Source organism: Podarcis pityusensis (assembly GCF_964106645.2).
Source record: "Podarcis pityusensis genome assembly, chromosome: 18".
Classification (NCBI taxonomy): Eukaryota; Metazoa; Chordata; class Lepidosauria; order Squamata; family Lacertidae; genus Podarcis; species Podarcis pityusensis.
The window spans coordinates 9,535,556-9,543,905 of record NC_138043.1 but is presented as its reverse complement, the minus strand read 5'-3'; positions in this window follow the sequence as shown (position 1 = coordinate 9,543,905).

Sequence of the window (8,350 nt, the reverse complement as noted above, 5' to 3'; positions counted from 1 at the left end):
TGAGAAGAGTTTGCTGGGGATGTCTAGCCTGGGAAAGAGACTGAGAGCCATCTTCAAATATCTCAAGGGGCTGTCATGTAGAAGGGGGAACCAGATTGTTTTCTCCTGCTCCGGAGGGCAGGACTCAAACCCGTGACAAGAAAGGAGATTGCGACGAAACATTCAGAAGAACTTTCTACTGCGGCAATAGCCTTTTGACAGTGGAACGGTCCTCCTCAGAAAGTTGTGGACTCTCCATCTTTGGAGGTTTTTAAGCAGATGTTGGATAGCTATCTGTCATGGATTCTTGAGTTGAGATTCCTGCTCAACTGGATGGACTGGATGAAACTTGGGGGTCCCTTCCTGAAGGAGCGTCTCTACCCCCATTGTTCTACCCGGACACTGAGGTCCAGCTCTGAGGGCCTTCTGGCAGTTCCCTCCCTGCGAGAAGCCAAGTTATAGGGAACCAGGCAGAGGGCCTTCTCAGTGGTGGCACCCGCCCTGTGGAACGCCCTCCCACCAGATGTCAAAGAGAACAACAACTACCAGACTTTTAGAAGACATTTGAAGGCAGCCCTGTTTAGGGAAGCTTTTAATGTTTGATGTATTACGGTATTTTAATATTTTGTTGGAAGCTGCCCAGAGTGGCTGGGGAAGCCCATCCAGATGGCGGGGTATAAATAACAAAATTATTATTATAATTATTCCAACTCTACCATTCTGTGACTAGGTGGGCCATTGGCCTGATCCAACAGCCATGCTGATTGTATGTCTTCCTCTATCTCTTTGGGGGTCTCCGGTCTCTGCGTTCCCCACCCCCTCTATTCCCCAGCTATCTGCCCCTCCTCTAATTCGCACAGCGCTCCTTTGTCTCCCTCCCTCCCCTAGACATCGGCCACATGGGCACACATCGATTGATCCCTGCCCCTCCGGCTATCTGTCTGTCTGTCCCACCCCCCAGCGATCCCTCATTCCACCCCCTCTGCAGAAGCCAGGCTCCCTGCGGACTCCCCAGCTCAGACACGACAGCCACCAATCCTTGGGGGCTTGTTGCATTCCCTCCCCCCATTCGATCCATCCCCATTCCCCACATCCTGGATTTTGCGAGGACGGAAGGGGGGGGGTTTAACTTCCCCATTGCCCTTCCTTCCCCCATCCCCAGGCCCCTTCTCCCCCCCTCTCCGCAGTAGGTTTCCCAGGGGAACGTGGCCTGGGTCTCCCCCCCCCGCCCCATCCTGACAGCCGGGATGGAGGGTTTGACCCCCAGGTTGAAGGTCACTGCTCTCTGCTCCAGCTCCCTTTTCTGATTCAAATTGGGGGCAAGAGCTTTGTGTGGGGAGGTCAAGCTTGAGCGAGGAGGGGGGGTGCTGATGAAAAGGGGTTTGCGGTGGAAAAGGGGGAGGGGGACCAGTCCCCCCCCCCAGCTTCTGCTCTTCATAGCTGTCAACTTTTCCCTTTTCTTGCGAGGAATCCTATTCGGAATAAGGGTGGAGGAACCCACAAAAAGGCCCCCAAGTCCTTGTGTGGGATGCCCTTTAATTGTGCCCCCCCAAAAATACAAACATTGATGGGCCGCCTTGAAGAGCGTGGATTTCTCTCTGGTAGGACTGGGAATGCCTCCAACATTTGTCCAATGAAAATAATACTAATAATATTTTTATTATTTATACCCTGCTCATCTGGCTGGGTTGCCATAGCCACTTTGGGCAGCTTCCAACAGATAAAAAAACATAAGGAAACATGAAACATGAAAAAACTTCCCTGCCCAGGGCTGCCTTCAGATGTCTTCTAAAGGTCGTATAGTTGCTTATCTCCTTGGCTCGGGGGTCGCAGAACTCCAGACCCTCCAACATTTTCCCGATTAAAATGGGGACATCCTAAGGAAAGAGGGACGTTCCTGGATCAGATCGGAAACTGGGATGGCTCCAGTGAATCTGGCACTGCCCCTGGGGACACCGGGAGAGTCTCTAATAATAGCATCCCACTGAAATAAAACAGCTACTTAGCCTGAAAGGGAATAGGGGCAGAAGGAAGAAAAGTAAAAAGTGAAAGAGAGAGAAAAAGAGATAAATATTTCCGGTTCCCTGTCCTGCACCTAAATATAGTATTAAAAGCGAACCATTCTGTCTTCTGCGAACCAGTATTTTTTTCAAATCCAGGTATTAAACCACTCTGGGAACTGTAGCTGTCGGAGGGCACTAAGAACCCTCCCAAGGGTCTCCTAAGGGATGCGGGTGGCGCTGTGGGTTAAACCACAGAGCCTAGGATTTGCCGATCAGAAGGTCGGCGGTTCGAATCCCCGCGACGGGGTGAGCTCCTGTTGCTCGGTCCCTGCTCCTGCCAACCTAGCAGTTTGAAAGCACGTCAAAGTGCAAGTAGATAAGTAGGTACCGCTCCGGCGGGAAGGTAAACGGCGTTTCCATGTGCTGCTCTGGTTCGCCAGAAGCGGCTTAGTCCTGCTGGCCACATGACCCGGAAGCTGTACGCCGGCTCCCTCGGCCAGTAAAGCGAGACGAGCGCCGCAACCCCAGAGTAGGCCACGACTGGACCTAATGGTCAGGGGTCCCTTTACCTTTAAGGGTCTCCTAAAAACCCTCAGCACCCTGGACGAACTACTGTTCCCGTGGTTCCTTGGGGGAAGCCTGTCAAAAGCCGCATGATGGCGCAGACGGGGCTTTTCAGCCTGTCTTTCTACTCCCCGACGAGCCCGTTTTGCAAAAGGAAACCTGAGCATTGGCAGGCCACGTTCTGCAGAGGGGTGCCAGCTACTTGCCATTCCTTGTCCTAGCGCCTGGTGTGTCCACCCCCCCCTCCAGCAACTTCCCCTGCTTGGCAACATCCGAACAGATGTTTCTCCACAACTGCCCAGCCCGGTGGGTGGGTGCCCCCTCCCTTATTGCGTGCCTCTCACCCCCTTCCTTCGCCTGCGTTCCAGAGTCCAGGAAGGTCAAATGGTAACTCCGCTGGCAAGGCGAGAGGGCAGAGGTCGCCACACGCGATGGAGAAAGAGGCGGGGGGGGGCCCGGCGGGTTCAAACTTTGGAACTGCTGCTGGAATGAGAGCCTCTCTCTTCCTCTCCTCCCAACTCCTCCGAGCATTCTTGCATCCTGGGAAGCCACGAGTGACTGAATCCTCTGTGTTGCAACAGAAATGAGTTTTTCCCCTGCCGGGGTGTGTGTGTGAAGTGTGCTGTGGGGTCCCCTGAATGTGACGGATGAGAGGCAGTGTGTGTGGGGTGTGTGTAAGAGATTTATTGTTTCATTTTATAATGCATATTAAAATAGATAATCATAATCATCACAACAACAACTTCTTTTTAAATTAAAGATTTTGTTGATTTACAAAGTGTGTGCAATGTCTCTCTCTCATATCCCCCCCCCCCATGTAACATTTTTACAAATCAGTTTCATTTGTTGAGACATTAGGAAGAAAAGGGGGAAAGGGGGGGGGAAAGATGGGTGGGGGTGGGGTCGGGTGGCGATGTTTCTATTTTACTTACTACAGTGGTACCTCGGGTTACATACGCTTCAGGTTACATACGCTTCAGGTTACAGACTCCACTAACCCATAAATAGTACCTCAGGTTCAGAACTTTGCTTCAGGATGAGAACAGAAATTGTGCTCCGGTGGCGCGGCGGCAGCAGCAGGCCCCATTAGCTAAAGTGGTGCTTCAGGTTAAGAACAGTTTCAGGTTAAGAACTGACCTCCAGAACAAATTAAGTTCTTAACCCGAGGTACCACTGTACATGTAGGGTTTGATGTCAGCGTTGCTTCTGCAGGTTCTCTGCTGTTCACTTGTGTTCCTTTGGTGGTGAGAGAGGTTGGGGTTGGCCTAGGCCAGGCATTGGCAAACTCAGCCCTCCAGATGTTTTGGGACTACAACTCCCATCATCCCTAGCTTGCAGGACCAGTGGTCAGGGATGATGGGAGTTGTAGTCCAACAACATCTGGGGACCCACAGGTTGAGAACCCCTGGCCTACGGTGTGGTTGTTCATTTGTGGTTGGCTGTGGTGGTCTTTGTTTTCATGTGTGAGTGGGGTGGGTGGGTATTTTGGATCAGGTTAGCCATATTGAGTTGTATGCTGTTGGTGGATTTTTGTCATTGTCTTGCTGGGCTGTGTGTGTGATAAAGGGGAGCCATACAGGGGTGAAGGCATCTTCTTCTATTTGTCCCCGTGTCAGTTTCAGTTTATTGGTTAATTTTTCTAGTAGGGCTGTTTCCCATACTATTTGGTACCATTGGTCCATGCTTACTCCTGACAGGTCTCTCCAGTGTTTGGCTACGATGCTTCTGGCTGCTGAAAGTAGAAGAACAACCTTTTTTTTCAGCCAGAACGTGGTTCCTGCACCTCTCAGGTGGGCGCCATTGCCATTATAAGAGAATGAGAGAGGAGTTCATGGTGAGTTCCGGCACCTATTTTTCTAGAAAAATAGCACTGATTATTATATTTATATGCCGCCTATCTGATTGGGTTGCCCCAGCCACTGTGGGTGGATCCCAACGAAATATTAAAAACACAATCAAATATCAGCCATTAAAAACTTCCCTAGACAGGGCTGCCTTGAGATGTCTTCTGAAAGTTGTATAGTTGTTCATCTCCTCGACATCTGACGGGAGGGCGTTCCACAGGGAGGGTTCCACCACCTCTGCCTGGTTCCCTGTAGCCTCACTCCTCGCAGTGAGGGAACCAGCAGAAGACCCTCAGAGCTGGACTCAGGGATGAGGCCGTTTAGGTCTTTAAAGGTCAGCACCAACACTTTGGATTGTGCTTGGAAACATACTGGGAGCCAATGAAGATCCTTTAGGACTGGTGTTATATGGTCCCGACGGCTTCTTGCAGTCACCAGTATAGCTGCTGCATTCCGGATTAGTTGTTGTTTCTGAGTCATCTTCAAAGGTCGCCCCACGGAGAGCGCATGGCCGTAGTTCAAGTAGGAGATAACCAGGGCATGCACTATACTGGTGAGACAGGGAGCAGGCAGGCAGGGTCTCATCCTGCATACCAGATGGAGCTGGTAGACAGCTGCCCTGGATACAGAACTGACCTGCACCTCCATGGACAGCTGTGAGTCCAAAATGACCCCCAGACTGCACACCTGGTCCTTCAGGGGCACAGTTACCCCATTCAGGACCAGAGAGTCCCCCCACTCCTATTTTTTAAAAGCAGGAAGAAAACATCCTGCCCTCTGAAGGAGGCCACAGATGATTAAAAACCATAGTCCCAGCTGCAAATAAATGTTTTTGCCTGGCACCCGAAGATATGTAACAATGGCACCAGGCAAGGTTCCCTGCGGAGAGCATTCTGCAAGCGGGAGAATGATACCAATGAAAAGACCCCATTCTTGTGTTGCCACTTTCCTGTGGAGGGGGCCCATGGAGAAGGGTGGGACTCTTAAAATGAATAGACCCCACCCCCGGAAGGCGGAGCTACAACTCCTCTTTAAGGTTCAGTCTGAGGCTGGCTGGTGCTGAAACAACACCTGAACTCTGCTCTGCTCTGCTGAACGGAGCTGTCCATGGTACCAATGGGCCTGAAAACATTTGCCTCCCCTCAGCCGCTGACTTGCCTCAACCCAGACCTTGCCACACATTGCTCTAACGCAGACTTTGCCCAATTTCCCCTTGCTACCATCTGTTTGCCCAGATCTGAACTCTTCATTTGGGCCCAAAGCAGAACATCCAATCTCTGCCAACTTTATCTTATGTCTTAAAAGTCGGATTCAGAACCTCTGAAGGTGCCACTAATCTGAGTGCCTCTCTGCATGTTGTTTTTAAAAAACAACAACTTAAAGAACCTTCAAATCTATCCTTCATTTACCTAAACTAGGATTGGCAGACATGAGGTGGTTCAGCACAGCCAATCTCCCTTTTAGTGGTTTGAGGAGTGGAATAAAATTTATCTGAGCCACACCAGGACATCAATAAACAACCTGGTTTCCGTTCTGCAGCTAAGCTTTCATTCTCTGTGAAATGCCAGGAAGTAGCAGGCACGAGGTGGCTGACTAGGACCAGTTTCCCTTAGAGTTGGTGTTAGAAGTGGGATGGAATTTATTGGGGCAACACTGAGATATAAAAGATAAGCTGGCTTTCTGTCTGCAGTGAGGCTTGAATTCCCAGCGAGAGTCCCAGGAAGTGACAGGCACAAGGTGGTCTGCCAAAACCAGTTTCCTCTAAATTTGGTGTCAGCAGTGGGATTTACTGGGGCCACACCGTGTCTTAAAAACGACCTGGTTCCCCACATCTTGTCTTCCAAAGCAGAAAATAGGCAGGGGCCTGAAGGAAACCCATGAAATCGTGTCCTTCCATGCATGAAATGACGAAACGCTGGAGATTGAGGGGACTGGGCTGGGGGTGGGGAGTGAGAGAATGCAGACCTGTTTGAAAGCCAAAATAACAACAAGGACGGAGGGTTGGGGGGAGGGAGACGGCCGAGAGGCCTCTTTTGTATCTCTGAATCCAGCCAAGCAGGCCAGGGCAGAAGAGTCCCCAAATTCCTTTAGAGATCAAATGCCCTTCGCCAGCTGGATAAGAGATGTCAAAACAAATAGGGCGTCTGGCCAGGGAGGGGGAGAGTCTTGGGGTTGGGGGGGGCAAATGGGCTCGCAGCGGACAGATCCAATATCCCTCCTTTGTGGCGCAGCTTCTGCGATGGGAAAGGAGTGGGAAGGAGAGGGAGAGAGTCATAAATCAGACGTTGGCAAGGCTGGGAGAACAGCCAGATGCTGGGGGGTGGGGTGGGGGTGCCCCCCAGCCCCCCCTTGCTATGCTCTTCCAGCAGAATTTTCCAGAAAGAAGTGGCCGTGGCAATGCTCCTGTTGAACCGAATCTCCCTGAGACTCCTTCAATCTTGGAAATCTCCGTGGACACTGTCTTTGGGTGTCTTTTCCCCTCTGTGTATTTCATAGGATCGTGGAATCGTATGGGGACCCTGGGGATCATTTAGTCCAACCCTCTGCCATGCTGCTGTCCCGTACGGGGATCGAACCTGCAACCTTGGCATTATCAGCACCATGCACTAACCGACGGAGCTGTAATTAATAAGAATGAATTCTTATTAATTCAATTTGCTTATTTATTCCATTTGTACGTTGCCCAATACCCACAGGTCTCAGGGCGGTTAGAGCATAAAACCGCAATACAGTGGTACCTCGGGTTACAAATGCTTCAGGTTACAGACTCCGCTAACCCAGAAATAGTGCTTCAGGTTAAGAACTTTGCTTCAGGATGAGAACAGAAATTGGGCTCCGGTGGCGGAGTGGCAGCAGGAGGCCCCATTAGCTAAAGTGGTGCTTCAGGTTAAGAACAGTTTCAGGCTAAGAACGGACCTCCATAACAAAATAAGTACGTAACCAGAGGTACCACTGTAGGAAAAACACAAATTACATAATAAAAAGATTATGCATGCACAATATTATTTGCATGCACAATGTTATCAGGGCAGTTATACACCATCCTGCTTGCATTTCTGAGCTAGATGGGACTCAGTGGAAGACAGTCGCCTCCATCCCTTCCAACACACATGCACAAGATTTATTCCCGCAGAGGATGGCTGCTGAAACATCCAACTCCCTCCTGAAGGCTGTGCACTGACGGAGACAGGATGCCTTGGTCCACTGCACCAGAGCTGGCTTAGAAGTATTTTGTAGCGCGTTCTCTATATTGTAGAGAGTAATAGTCCCACTCTGTTCTTCCTTGGTCTAACCACATCTGGAATCCTGTGTCCATTTCCGGGCACCACAATCCAAGAAGGATGTTGACAAGGTGGAACATGTGCAGAGGGGAGCCACCAAGATGATCAACCAAGATGACCAAGGGTCTGGAAACCAGGCTTATGAGGAAGGGTTGAGGGAGTTGGGTAAGTTTAGCCAGGAGGAGATATGAGAGCCATCTTCAAATATCTCAAGGTCTGTCACATGGGTGATGGAGCAAGCTTGTTTTCTCCTGTTCTGGAAGGTGGGACTCGAACCCATGGCTTCGAGTTACAAGAAAGGAGATTCCACTTGAATATATGGAAAACCTTTCTGACAGTAAGAGCTGTCCAGCAGTGGAACGGTCTCCCTCAGAAGGTTGTGGACTGTCTTTCCTTGGAGGTTTTGAAGCAGAGGTTGGAAGGCCATATGTCCTGGATGCTTGAGCTGAGATTCCTGCATTGCAGGGGGTTGGACTAGATGACCCCGGGGGTCCCTTCCAACTCCACAATTCTATGTTTCGATTACAGTGGTACCTCGGGTTAAGTACTTAATTTGTTCTGGAGGTCCGTTCTTAACCTGAAACTGTTCTTAACCTGAAGCACCACTTTAGCTAATGGGGCCTCCTGCTGCCGCCACGCTGCCAGAGCACGATTTTTGTTCTCATCCTGAAGCAAAGTT